General features: G+C 57.9%; 2 long non-coding RNA genes across 2 annotated transcripts; one reads left to right on the top strand and one right to left on the bottom strand.

The window, feature by feature from the left end:
* The first annotated feature begins 143 nt into the window (after positions 1-143).
* LOC113595773 (uncharacterized) lies at positions 144-3,178 on the top strand. Its single transcript, XR_003416375.2, has 2 exons — positions 144-1,154; positions 1,927-3,178. It is a non-coding gene; the product is annotated as an uncharacterized LOC113595773 (long non-coding RNA).
* Positions 3,179-6,746: 3,568 nt separating this feature from the next.
* On the bottom strand, positions 6,747-13,789 carry LOC113595749 (uncharacterized). Its single transcript, XR_003416350.2, has 3 exons — positions 13,017-13,789; positions 11,771-11,890; positions 6,747-7,089 (listed from the first exon to the last, which is right to left on the bottom strand). It is a non-coding gene; the product is annotated as an uncharacterized LOC113595749 (long non-coding RNA).
* Between the last annotated feature and the right edge of the window lie 401 nt (positions 13,790-14,190).

Raw genomic sequence — 14,190 nt, 5'->3', positions numbered from 1 at the left:
TTCTGATCTGAACGAGCAAGAAGCAAGGACTCTCTGATGAAACACGTTGGGGTCCGAATCCCCTCCAAAGGAGGTGGGGACATCAGGGTCATCCCTGGGGAGGGAGGGAGCTGGGGGTGGGGGGAGGGAGGGCACAGAAAGGAACCAGTTAGGAGAGATGAGCAAAGAAGATGTCACCCACAGGTGGCATAGTATCACGCTTGGGGCTTTCTGAATTAACCCCCAGATAGTATCTAGAAGCCACTGACCAGTGGGTTTCAACACTGCAAACCTTGAAGTGAATGGTAGGCCTTGTGTAACTGAGTGGGAGAGTTTAAAACGTGCTTCCTGGCAAAACTTTGGGTCTGGGGGTTCAGCCTTCCCCGTTACACTGAGGCCAATTTCACGCACTTTTGTCGCTACACTCTTGTCGACCAACACTTTTCTCAACCGTCATCCACAAGGGAGGAGAGTAGAGAGAAAGCCGAGGGGAGCTCTGTGGCACAAGCATTAATTGGGCACCTTCTGTATACCGAGCAGCGTGCCCACAGCGGGCCACCCTGAGGAGAGCGGGTGGTGTGGTTTGGCCTTAAGCCCCTCCCTGCCCCCTCTCCCCCTCCCCCGCCCCAGACTCGGGGTTGGCGGCATTTACTGGGGGGTCAGGAACGAGGCAGACTGGATTTGCACCTGCACAGCACACGTGCGTTGTGCAGGCAAACACAGCACCCTGCACCTGCCGTCCCCCTCCCAGGGCGCAGCTGGTTAGAGTGACTTCACCCCTCTGAGCGTCCGTCGGAGCTGGGAGATCGCAACCAGAGTTGTCTTTCCCTTTAAAGAGCTGAGAGCTGGCCTGGCCCTCCCGACAAAGTGTCATGTTCCAATACCAAAGCCACTGATGGGGAAAAAAAAACCACTTCATGGAATTAAGTGTCATCTGCTGTATTAATTTAAATCGATGGCTTTCAAACTTGTTTTTTCTTTTCGCTACAGAACCCTTGCTTGACACGTGCTCTGACTCAGACACCGAACGCCGGAGGGAGACAAAGCAAGGGAGTGTCCACCCCCAGGTTGGGGGTGGGGGGGGGGAAGCTGGGACCCAGGTTCCCGGCTTCTGTTTCCCTGCCCGCCTGGTGGCCTCTGAGGCAGTTCCCTGGACCCCCGAGAGGGGCTGACAGGTACAGTGGGGGCGTCTTTGTGAAGATGTGTGTCCTGGGCCCCAAGGTCCTGTCCTAGGCCCCCAGCAGGCCTCTGGTTTTGTGGCCAAGCTGGCCCTCCTGGAAGTTTTTACGCTCCTGCACGGCATCACCCACGTGCCCCAGGGACTGGCATGTGAGCCTGGTCCTGCCAGGCCCTGGAAGCCTGGGGATCAGCCTAGAGGAAATGCCTTAAAGAGAATAGAGGTTTTCAGGGGACCACAAGGACTCAACAGTTGCCATTGGCCCTTGACTTGTTTTCCCCAAACGGCCAAGCAAGTGCTCCGTCCACCTCCAGGTCCTGGTTTCTATGCCGGGAGCTCTGGCTGTCGTGGTCAGGATGCTGTGACCTTATTTGCCAATGTCATCTTGCGGTGCCCCAGTCCCTGCGGGGTGGAAAGACAGGCAGACCGGGCCAAGTCGGTTTCGAGGTGCTGATTCCTGTTCAGCCCCCCCCCCCCCCCCGGCACGCAGGAGCCCAGACCACCGCTGGGGCCGATGTCTTCCACCGGAATCTACCACAGGGGCTGTCCCCCGACTGGCACGTGTCTCGGGGGCTGTGCTGGAGTCTGGGTTAAGGACTAGAACCCGGTAGGTACACAGCAAACACTGAGTGGGACAACAGACCTGCCTATGAGCTCCCTGGAGGCACCCGAGGACCACGTGGCAGGTGGGCGGGGGCTGGGGTGCTAGGCAGGGGCACATTTGGGGGTCGGCGGTTACAGGTCTCGTTCTTCTTGCTTTCTCTCCTCAGGCCCACCCTAACCTGGAGCCCCCGGGGTGCCACACGGCCTGTCCCTTCCAGAGCTTTAAGACCACCAGGCACAGGCCCCAGAGGGCTCCCTTGACCCGTTCCCCTGCAGAGGGCACCGGATCAGCGACCTTGGCCGTCACGGTCAGCAGTTGCAGTAAATAGGGCACCAGGTTCCCTCATCCATGGGAAAGGGCCTGCCTCTGCCACGGCCGCCCCCATCCTCCCACCTTCCCGCCCGGGATAGTAAACACTGACGACCTTGGACCCGTCCCAGCTCCGCCTCTGGCCAGCAGTGTCACCCAAAGTGACCCTCACCTGTGTCATGGGACAATAACACCCCCTCTGGGGGCCGATGAGGATAAGACAAAATAGCCCAGCTCTGGACTCGGGGGTCCAGAGAGTCTGGATGTGAGGCCCCACTCTACCCCTTCCTAGCAGCATACTCTCAAGTGATTGCACGAAACTCTGAGCCTCAGTTTCCCCAGCTGTTAAATGGGCATAATAACTGTAACTTCTCAGGGGGTTGGGAAGGTCAGACGGGATGCTGTGAGCAAGGCATCTGGCACCCAGCGGGGACACGTTTGCTCTGTCCCGGGCCTTCCGTGAGGCTGTGTTGGCACAACAGGTGGGCGGGGAGCTCACTGCCCCCCACAGCAGCTGGCTCCTGATGCCCAGCCCTGGGCTGGCTCCAGGGAGAGCTATCTCTGGGAGGAACACAGGACAGCTGGGGGGGCAGGATGGGGGAGCGCACAGTGACCCAAGCAGCCCTCACACAAGGTCAAGGACACGCAGTCACCCAGACCAAGGTGGAGAGAGGATTAGCCCTACACTGCCCTCAGGGCTGACCTTCAACACAGCCGGGCTGGAGCCTAGAACCTGAAATCACCCCACCCGGCCCCTTGACTACCTCCGGCTCACCCATCCTGGGATGGTGCGACCCCCAGACCTTCCCACCCCGCCGAGGGGCTCCCAGACCTGGGTCTGGATTTCTCTCTGGTCATTGCCCCCGCCGGTGGGACCCGTCCTCCCCCAGTGCTGACGCCCTAATGCTACACAAACTCTCCCCCAGAGCTCTGCTGCTGGCCTGGAGCTGGGCAGGGGCAGAGGATCCCCTCGAGCTGAGAAAACCCTGAGTCAGCTGACCCCATCCCAGTGAACTACCGGAAAGCTTCCTCCTCGGGGTGAAAAGGGAACTTGAGATGGAGACGAAGTCCAGAGGGAGTGAAATAAAGAACGTGACTTTTTCCTGCTTTTTCTCAAGTTTCGCCTCGTGTTTTCCCACCCGGACTCGGACAGCGAGCTGAGCACAGGGGGCCCCTTGAGAGAGGTGCCACACACGGGTTCTTTCAGGGACCACCTCCCAGGACGGCTCTGCAGATGACAGGACGTGACGGGTGCACTATGGACGTGGCTCTGATTCTTAGAGGGCTGGTCCCCGCACAGTGTTCTCTCCGCCATCCGTGCCCCCGCCCCCAGCAGTGGGACAGAACCCCGAGGTTTCTCTGGTGCCACAGAGCCGGGATTTGGGGCTGCCGCAGATCACCAACGGACGTCACCGGTCCGCACAGTAGCACCGTGGCGGGGCCAAGAACACATTTGCTTTGCTGACACCTGTCACCGTGTCTGCACGGACGCTCGTTCCTGGGGGCTTGCTTGTCTGCCACCTGCTCTGTGCCGTGCGGCCCCCTGGTAACGGGGCATGTAAATGTGTGAGTGCATGCCGGGCTCGTCAGCCCACTCGGCAGAACCTTTCTCCAGGCGAAGCAATTTGCAGCAAAATATGCTGTAAATATTTGTTCAGCCCAGGAAAATGACTTTAATTGCATAATTAAACTCGTGGTAGGTGCTTCTTCCGGACAAAACGACTGGGGAGAAGCTGAGACCACAGCTGTCCCTCTGAGTGCGTTGAAGACAGGGACTAAACGTCGGTTTGCAAAGATTTGGCTCTGCGTGCACCGCCCCCCCCCCCCCCCCGGCTCCTTCATGCGATGGGGTTTTGAGGACAGTCAGGGTGGATGAAGGAAGGGGCTTGGAGGCTGTTGGAGAGAGGAGGGAGACGAAAGGTTCCCCAAATCAGAGAACCAACAGCGAAGGTACCCCCAGGCCCCCCGGACAGGAAGTGCACTGTGTTTTCCAAAAGTTCTAGTGAGCATCCCACCTCCCACGGAAAGCTGGTAACTCGAGCAAACGATCGATTAATTGGGAAAAAAATAAGCAGACTGAAAGAAGTTTGTTCTAGAAGAACATAGTGCCTCCCAACCACTGATTAAAACCCAGCATTCTTTGCTAAAGTAACCACATCAATTCAACACTAAGTGAAAGATGCCCGCCACGAAAGACACGGCCACTGATTGATTCCGTTTATAGTAAATGTCCAGCACAGGCGAATCCACAGGGATAGAAATTAGATTTGTGTTTGCCTGGGGCCAGGCAGGGGGAGGCATCGAGGAACAAGGAGGGATTGCTAACAGGTACGGGCTTTGTTTTCGGGGTGCCGAAGATTCTCAAATGAGATTTCCACGAAGGTTGCAGACCCTGTGACCATATTAAAAACCGTGGAATTGTGCGTTTCAAGTGGATGCATTTTCTGGTACGTGAGTTACAGCTCAAAAGGTGTTTTTTTTTTTTTTAAAAAAGAATACACTCAACGAAAACAGAGGTGTCTCTTAACTCACCTTAGAAACGTGTTGTTTGCCAGAGGCCCTGAGTCGGAGCCCACGCTCACCTTGTCAAAAGGGGACACGAACGAGGAAGAGGGAGGCAGGGTGGCAGGAGCAGCCTGGGCGGATTCCGAGAAATTGGAAAAAAAAGGACAGACTGTTTTTATTATGCGGTTCAATGTCATTTAATGCCAGGCCCGTGAACCTCTCCCGGTTATCACGAGCACCGTCAGAATCATTTCTTTCACCGACTTCCAGGAGACACGGGCCAGAGGACAGAAGCCTGACAAAGCCATGAGGCCAGCAGGTGGCAGTGCTGGGCCCACCAGGAGCCTCAGGTTCCAGGCCGGCTTGCGTTGGCATTGAGTCCAAGGCCGTAACCGCACACTTCGGCACAGAGAAGAACCCCGGAATCAGGAGACCCGAGACCATCCCAGCTCTGAGAGAGGATCAGGAAACTCACCCAAACTGGCTTGGCAATGGGAGGGAGGGTTTGGCTCATGTCACCACCTCAGGGAGGGTCTAGACACAGGTGCTCCCCTGAACACCTAGGCCTCCAGCCATGCAGGAGGGTCCACTTTCCTCCCCCCCCCCCGCCCCCCGCACAGGAGGGCCCTGCCTTGCCCCCTGGAAGTCTTTCCTCCTCCAACCTGTCATGGAGCTGGGGCCTGGTGGCTCTTCGGAGGGACCCTAAACTTGGGGTTTAGGGAGCCCAGGTCCAGGTGTGGGGAGAAGGACAAGGCGGAGAGGACGAGAGGCCCTGGGGGGCATGAAGAACACGGTCGGCCCACAGAGACTTCACCCGAAGCCCCTGAGCTGGCCTGCGGTCCCACCCCGGGAACGCCCCCCGCCGCCTGTTCACGCTCGATCGCACCATCCGCCCCTCACATGCTGCTCAATGTGGCCGATGCCAAGTCCCCGGGAAGGATGGAGTGACACCAGACACCCAAACTCACCGGCGCCCCCCAGCCCCCCTCCCCCCTCCGTCTCCCCGCGGGCCACCGAAGGGGGGTGGGAACTCCCAGCCTGTAGCTGGTTTTGCCTTCGAGGACACGGGCAAAAGCCCAGGCGGGGAGTTGAGAGAAGCCCTCAGCATCCCCCAGGAAGACAAAGGGGACCCACTCAGGGGCCCAGGGGCGGTTCCAGGACCACAGCAGTTACAGGCCACCCAGCGGCTGGAAGCCTTGGCTGCCATCCAAGCACTGACCCCTGCAGGGTTTCAAGGCTGCTCTTTGGGTCCGGGTGAACACAGCTCGCCCTACCCAGTGGGAGCCCCTGGCTCACGGTGGAGTTCTCTGCCAGGGGCTGAGGGGCACGCACCCCCCGGCCACCCAAAATGGCCCCGGGGGACGGGTCTCTCCAGGTTTGAGCCTCCAGGCTGAGCACGGCCCCCGGGGTTAACATAAACCTTCCCCCCCTCAGTGAGTAAAACTCCCTGCTGCTCCCCCTGCGCCGCCCCCCCCCCCCCCCCCCAGGTGAACTCCAGTCTGGCCTCGACGGGCACAGAGGCTGCGGCGGTCTCAGGCCTCAGCGAGGGCTGCGTCACCACCAAGAGCAGAGACCAGGGGCACCAGAGGCCCCGGTGACTCATCAGGCAGCTGCTGTCCCGTTACGTAAAGCAGAGCTCAGAGCCATTAGCCGATAGGAGATGAAATTTACATTTTGAATTAACTTGGATCATCAGAACGCTTCCTCTCGACCCAGGGAAATTAAACATCAAGACGGAGGGGCTGTGGGCTGGGGAGGTAGAGGCCCAGCCAAGCATGCCAGATTGGCTTTTGGTTTTTCTTTTCTTTTCTTTTTTTTTTTTCAACAGGCTGCGGGCAAAAGGGGACAGGAGGACACCACCGCAAAGTCAGCCTCTGGGAGGCAGAGGGAGATGGAAAGTGGAGATACTCTTTCGCTCTTTTTCCCTGGACAGAAGCACAATAGACCTGCGTGGCAGAATTAAATTCTGACCTGTCTGGTTTCCTCCGTCTCTTCCTCCTCTAATAGTGGTTATTTATTGAGCACTTATTATGTTCTGGCACTTAGCTGAACGCTTTGGAGATAAGGCAGAGTGAATCTGTCTTCCCCTTGCCCCCCCCTTCCTGATTCCCTCCCGCCCCCCCACCCCCCGCCGCCCGCATCCCTCGTGGGGAGTCAGCTGGAGGGAAGAAGTAAAGAGACAGTTTTATTAACAATCAAGGCTCCCCGAGTTATGTTAGGAAATTTGTGAGTTTTTCAGACGCACTGCTCAGGAATGAGAGGCCCCAAAGTCCCGTCTGGCAACCAAGCTGCCAGCTGCTGGAAGCCCACTGCCCTCCCCCCGGTGTGTGTGAAGGGCCCTCCCTGGGGTTTGCACCGTCCTCTCTCCCAGCTGCCCGCGAGAGTCTGCATGGCTGTCCAAGTCAGAATGGCCCTCGCAGGCTGGGGTGAAGACAGCCGGCAAGCTGGAGATGTTGGCACCTTCCCGTGGCCTCTGGGTGTGTCTGTGACGGGCATCTCGCAGGATTGGTCCTTCCTGGAAAGAGACGGTATTCGCATGTCCTTCTAGCTTCGCGCTGTCCCTCACCGCCACCCCCCCCCCCCAACAGCTCCTTGGGGTAGGTCCCTGATCTATAGGGCCTTCCTGGATTCGGGAGCGGATTGATCCCCAGGACAGGCTTATCACTCAAGTTGCCTTGGGTTGACTTGCTCCAATCTGAGGTCCTTCACATCCCGAACCCAGATGGGTCAGAGGAAGTTCAGCCTCCCCTGTGCCATGGGTGCTGGTTCTCGTAGGGAGGCATGTGCCCCGGGCCCCTCTATGGTGCGGGTTCTGTCACGGCGCAAATATGGGAGCGAGACCGGAGGCCGGAGGCTGGGCTGCTCACTGCTCACCGGAGGGTCGGTTTTTCCTGCTGTCGAATATGAGAGACTGTGCTCCTGATGAGCGAAATGCCTATGCAGCTCCCAGCTGGCCAGGCCTCCCTAGAATGGCAGGCCTCCAAAATCAATCCGTCACTTTCCAATGAATAGTTATTGAACGCCCTCTGACTGCCTCACATTTAGAGCCGGCCCAAGTGCTTAGGTGAGCTGATCAGGACTGTCCTTCCTAATGAATTGGTCCCACAGGAGCCTCTGTCCTTTTCCCAGGGTCACTGAAAAACTTCAAGCCTCCAGTTATCAGGAGCGCTATTTCCTGTGACCAAGAATCCACAGGCTCGCTTTTTGCCCCGTCCAGAATTCCTGGATGGCCGGCCTCCTGGTCCACCCCCCAGACTTTGTAATTCTGCCTGGGCAGCCGGGCACGTTTGCAGTTTGCATTTGCTTCCCTCCCTCCTCCCTCCTTTTTTCCATCCATCAACCCAGCCCCTTATCCTTCTGCTTAACTACCTGTTCCTACACCCTCCAACCATCTAGGCCTCCACACGTCCTCATCCACCCAATGGACCACCCACCCTCCACTTAGGGGCTCATCTGGCCTCCGTAGGGTCCATTAGACATAAACTCTGCAGCCGCCCTGATCCAGCCTTCCATCTTCTCAAGGTAACGCAGCCACCAAGCTGTGAGGGCCAGAATCTGAATGAGCTCTGCCTCATGTTTCCACTCTACCCTGCACCTCCAAGACAAAGTAATGGCTAAGCCTCACAGAGCAGAAACACTGGATGGCTCCCAGAGGTGTAGACACATTGCCACAAAGGTTCAGAGGAAGCAGCATTTGAGCAGTGCTCACGACATGAAGTCAAATTTGGAAAGCCGGGATCTAAAGGGCAAAATAGAGGGGCTCCAGGGGGACTCGGGGAGGGGGGAGGGTGTGGACAAGGGTCAAGGTGGGTGGAGGGTGGAATGTTGGGGGACGGGTGCACTGCGACTAGGGAGTAGGTGCCGTCTAGACGGTCGGGGGCTGAGCGGATGGAAGTGTGGCTTGGTCAGAGCAAAGCATGTGGATGGCAGGAAGAGGGCCGCCCCCAGGCTGGAGCAGATTATGGAAAGCCAGGTCGTGCACCTGAGCTGGGATTCATTTTGTTAGTGCAGGGGGGAGACGGGAAGCCGATGATAGAAAGTTTGCAGTGGGAGAAGCCACAACCCAGAGCAGACCTTGAACTTATTTGCTTTGGGGTGCTGGCTGGTGCCATCCTCCTCGGCCTGGGGAGATGGGCCCAGACCCATCTGCTGGCCCAGGGCTCTCCCCGTCAAGCCCACATGGCAGAACTCGGCCAACAGGGATCTTGAACGACCCGAGCCCGGAACACGGGTTGGCGTCGGGAGCGGGACTGACCGTGGGCTCGCAAAATGCCGCTGCCCGTGGTCATTCCATAATGGTCATTGCAGTCCTTGCCTACATCCACCAAGAACAAAATGGCACAGGAAATTGAACAGCTTCCCAGGGTCTTGCCTCTGGCAGGGGAGAAATCTAGGTCTTGTATGGTTTCAGACATAAGTGCTGGCCTGCTGCTATGCTAAAAATTTCAGCATCCGAAAAGTTCCAAGCTAATTTTCAGGGGGGAAATTAGGGGAGAAGTCTCTTTGAAAACTCAGAGAATCTTGTGTTTAAAAACTTGGTTGCCAGGGAAACTCTTTCTCCAATACTTCCTTGCCACTATGTTATAAATGAAACCCCCTAACTGAAGGGTAATTAAGGTAATTGGTAACACTGCTTGCAGAGAGAGAATGTGGCACAGCAGTTGGGGGGGGAGAGGGGCCCCCAACTTTTTAGGGCACACACACCCCTGAGCCCTGGGGAAGCTGGGCTCATTACTGCACACAGGGGGCTTGATGGCACCTTTGGAGGAGAATATAAGCCAGGGAACAGCTGCACGCTGTGTTCTGTGAAAGGCCAAGCAAGTGATTGCTGAAAGGAAATCTTAAATGTCATGCTGCTACCCCGTTGGCTTCGAATAGGTGAAAAGCTCCGTGAGTCAGCTAATGAGCAGATTGTGAAGGCCGCAGTGTTCCGGCCCCCTGTGGCCGTGTTAATGTATGTGGTACCAGGCAGGAGCTGAAGCGATTGTTATCTGCCACCTTCGGGAGGGAGGCAATTTAGCATTTAGTTTTTGGTCCCAGCCATCCAGCAATCCATCTGTCCATTCGTCTAACTCTCCATCTGTTCATTCATCCAGTTGTCCGTCGGAACGTCCATCCACCCACCATCCATCCACCCATCAGGCCCGCCAGCCACCCATTTGTTCATTCATCTACCCATCCGTCTGTGTATCTGTCTTCCTGTCTGTCCCACTCACCATCCACCCAGCCATGTGCACAAGCACACATCCAACAGAGATGGTAGGAAGGAAGGATGGATGGAAGGAAGGATGGATGGATGGATGGATGGATGGATAAATGGTTGGATGGACGGATGGACAGATGGACGGATGGATGGATGGAAGGAAGGATGGATGGATGGACAGATGGATGGATGGATGGATGGATGGATGGATGGTTAGATGGATGGATCAATGGGCAGATGGATGGATGGGTGGAAAGATGGGTGGGTGGGTGGGTGGATGGATGGATGGATGGGTGAGTGGATGGGGGATGGAGAGATGGGTAGAAGGATGGGTGGGTGCGTGGGTGGGTGGGTGGATGGATGGGTAAGTGGATGGGTGGATGGGTGGGCAGGTGGGTGGGTGGATAGATGGATAAGTGGATAGATGGATGGACAGACAGATGGAAGGATGGATGGATGGATGGATGGATGGATGGATGGATGGATGGTTAGATGGATGGATCAATGGGCAGATGGATGGATGGGTGGAAAGATGGGTGGGTGGGTGGGTGGATGGATGGATGGATGGGTGAGTGGATGGGGGATGGAGAGATGGGTAGAAGGATGGGTGGGTGTGTGGTTGGGTGGGTGGATGGATGGGTAAGTGGATGGGTGGATGGGTGGGCAGGTGGGTGGGTGGATAGATGGATAAGTGGATAGATGGATGGACAGACAGATGGAAGGATGGATGGATGGATGGATGGATGGATGGATGGTTAGATGGATGGATCAATGGGCAGATGGATGGGTGGAAAGATGGGTGGGTGGGTGGATGGATGGGTAAGTGGATGGGTGGATGGACAGACAGATGGATGGATGGATGGATGGATGGATGGATTGATGGATGGTTAGATGGATGGATCAATGGACAGATGGATGGATGGACAGATGGATGGATGGTTGGATGGTTGGATGGATGGATGATGGATAGATACTCATTAATGAATGACTGAACATCCATTATCCATCTATCCACCTACCGTTATTTACTTGTGTAGGTATCTGTTCATTTATACATTCATCCATCTGTCCTCCATCCATCCATCCATCCATTTACCCTTTCCTCCCTCCCTCCCTCTAGTTAGTAAACATGTACTGAGCACCCATATGGCTGGTGACAACAGCTGCCACTCACTGAGTGCTTACAGCATGACAGGCACTTTCCAGCATGCTACGTTAGCAGCCTTGGGTGTTACTATGATCCTCATTCTATAGATGAGGCAGTAGGGGTGTTCTTAGCGCTGGCAAGGGAGGGAGCTTGGATCTTAGCCCTTGTCTCCACCCCGGGTGCAAATCCCTAGAGGGGGGGCCGTGGGTTTGGCATCATCCGTCCACCAGCTTTACAACCCTCAGAGCAAGAGGTGAAGGAGGGCGGGGACGGAGAGCAAGAATGGAAGACCAGGAGGGAGACCTCCGTCTGAGGTTCCAGGAGCCAGAGGCTCTCAAAGACCCGGATCCAGCTGGCTGGCTCTGACCCTCCCCTCCAGTGCGCGTGCACACATATGCACACCACTCACCCGGCCCCCTCCCCCTCCCTCAGGGTAAATACTGCCAACGTGGTCAGGGAGCTGGTGCCAAGGTGAAAAGTCCATAGATTACAAACCCTCGTGGTGGAGGCCAAGCCCCCGGGAAATGTTGTTCTCAGAAGCTGAGACCTTTTCCCTAGTCAGCTTCCGGCTAGTCCCTCCACCCCTTCCCAGGGAATGCCAAGTAGGCGAGCTGGTGCCCCCAGCCTTGGCCTCTGCCTCCCCCTTCACCGCCTTCCAAGGTACCTTTCCCCCAGAGCGGGGCTGCTTGTTGGAGGACTTCCTAAGTACCAGGGGGCCCGGGGCCACGCCAGAGTGGGGAGGATCGGTCCAGCCAGTGTTCCACTGGGAGGGGGCTCACTGTTCTCATTCTCATTCACTTCTCTGTGCCTCGGCTCCCTCTTTTGTACAAGAGGGACAAAACCTACCTCTTAGTGGGAGTTCACAGAAGGGGCGCATGTCAGGTGTTCCGAATGAGCTTGGCACACAGTAAGCGCCTAATAAATGTCAGCTCTTTACGGCGATGGCCTCCTCTGTTCCCTGCAGGCCTGGGGGGGGAGAGCGTGTTGGACAGAGGGGCCCAGCCGTTGAGTCCGGCTGAGGGTCTGCTGTGCATGCTGTAGGCGGCCCGGGGGCCCGCTGAGCACCGGCACCTTGCAGAGGAGAGGGTTGGCCTGCGGTCGTGTAGATCTGGGAAGGCCACCCTGAGCTGACATGGCAAGCCGCGGGACACTGCCACATTGCAGACACTGGTGGGAGCCGGGACCCGGGGAGGGGACGCCCCTCGGCGTGTCTTTGGGAACAGGTGTTAGGAGGTCTGAAGGGACTGATGAACATTTGTTGAGGGAGGCCACTGAAGAAGAGGGCTGACCTGAGCCAGCTCCCTGCCACCAGTGACCCGCGCGGTGCCCCGTGTCGGGCAGACATTCAGTGCCACCCGTCGTCACATCCCGTACAGCAGGCCGCCTCTCTGGGGCCCCCAGGCTCCCCTCCGCCGCAGCCGTGACATCAGTGTCCAGCTTATGGGGGCTCGGGGGGTGGGGGACTTGCCAAGGTCCCCGGATGCCAAGGGCAGGGCCGCGTTCGAACCCCGGTGTGCCTGAGCCCAGAGGGGCTCTCTGCCTTCCAGCCATCTGCGGACCCCGGGGAGACAGGTGTGGGTCCCCCCAGCGCTTCGCAGATGCTTCCAATGGTTGGGTGGCGGTCTGAGCGCCGGGCCACTGCTTGCTGGGTGTTAGCCCCAGGGCGGGCTCCGGGGCTCCTGGGCAAGCCCGCCGTGCGGCCCTGGGCTTCCGGCTGCAGTTTCCGTCGGGGGTCCCTGCCCAGGGGTGGGCTCTGAGGACACCTTGGAACTGCTTCCCGAGCCCAGAGCTAAGCCTGGAACATTTGTCCCTTCCTGGATAAGCAAGCCCTGCCCCCTGTCGGGTGCTTGCCAGGGGCACAGCGCTGTGCTAGCCGCCCTCAGCGCCCCCATGGGTCCCCCGGAAAGTCAAATGTGCCGCTGTTCTCACGTTGTGTACGACAGACAGAGGGGAGTTGGCCGGGGGGACCACCTTCTCCGTCCTTCCTGCATCCGCTCCCCCCGCCTCCCACCCAGGTAGGCAGGCAGAGGGGGCGCTGCACCCCGTCTCTCCAGGCGGGTAAACTGAGGCTCAGAGCTGGGAAGAGGCAGACCTGAGGCTCCCAAGTTTTCTCTTGCTCGCGCCGCAGACAGTCTGGGTGAGTCATCCAAGGTCACCCAGAGCCTCCGCCGCAAGACGACAACAGTGTTTTGACTTCGGGTCAGGCCCTCCTTCCATCCCGCCTGGCCGCGAGGGGAGGGAGGCGTGGGGGCCGCCGGGGGCCTCTTTAATTCATGAGTTACTGGCAAAGGCACAATCTCGGGGGAAGATTGATGACTGGCTGCAGGTATTGGTGGGCGGATTCATAAAGCTGTCGGCAGCGGGCCGTAAATCAGATGAATATTCAAGATTCCGCCTCGGGAGCAATTCTCTGCCTCTGGCAATAACAAGACAGACATGCCGCAGGAAGGCGGGCGCGGTGGCCTCAGGAGCCCCCGCGCGAGGCTCTTTCCACTTGCACAGAACCTCTGTTTTGCCTGGGGAGCTTGGGCGGCTCGAGACAGAGAGGAGATCGTGGGCCCCAACCCCAAAAAGCAGACCCTTTGTTACAGACACGGTTTTGGTTTTTTTTTTAATCACTAAGGTCTTTACATGCAGTGAAATACACAGGTCTTAAGGGGAAAGTGGGCTGAGTTTGGACACCTGTGTGTGACCACCACCCGGATCAAGATCTAGAACATTCCATCATCACCCCCCAGAAAGTGCCCTTGGGCCCGGCGCTATGCATCCCACCTCCCCGAGCCCCCAGGCAACCACTGATCTTTCTGTCACTGGTGGAAGGTTGTGCCTTATCCAAGGCGGACAGACTTCTGGGGTCCCTGCCCAGGGGTGGGCTCATTGCCCACCTGGGTTCCTTCTCCGGGTCCAGGTTAGTGTTCTGCTCAGCCTTGTGTGGTGGCGGGGGGGGGGGGGGGGGCGGAATGCATTACCGGGACCCTCTCGTGCATGGCTGTGTGGCCCCTTGGAAGCCTTGGCCATGGCGGGTTGAACCGTTCGGCCAGCGTGGCCGCCTGGCCTGTTCCCAGCTCTTCCCGTGTGGGGCAAGGCGACTGGATGCCCGTACTCGGCTCTCTGGGAACCTCCTCTTGGAGGTGGCGCTGCTGGGCCCAGGGGCACATGTCTGCTGACCTGTGCAGGGAAGCGCCCCACGGATTTCCAAGTGCGTGAGATGTTGGTGCCCGCCGGCCCAGACCAGCGTCTCACCGCGCTTGGCGGTCTGTTGTTGC

This window comes from Acinonyx jubatus, chromosome A3, assembly GCF_027475565.1.
Source record: "Acinonyx jubatus isolate Ajub_Pintada_27869175 chromosome A3, VMU_Ajub_asm_v1.0, whole genome shotgun sequence".
Classification (NCBI taxonomy): domain Eukaryota; kingdom Metazoa; phylum Chordata; class Mammalia; order Carnivora; family Felidae; genus Acinonyx; species Acinonyx jubatus.
The sequence above is the reverse complement of the archived record's forward strand: the minus strand, read 5'-3'. Positions and strand labels throughout refer to the sequence as shown.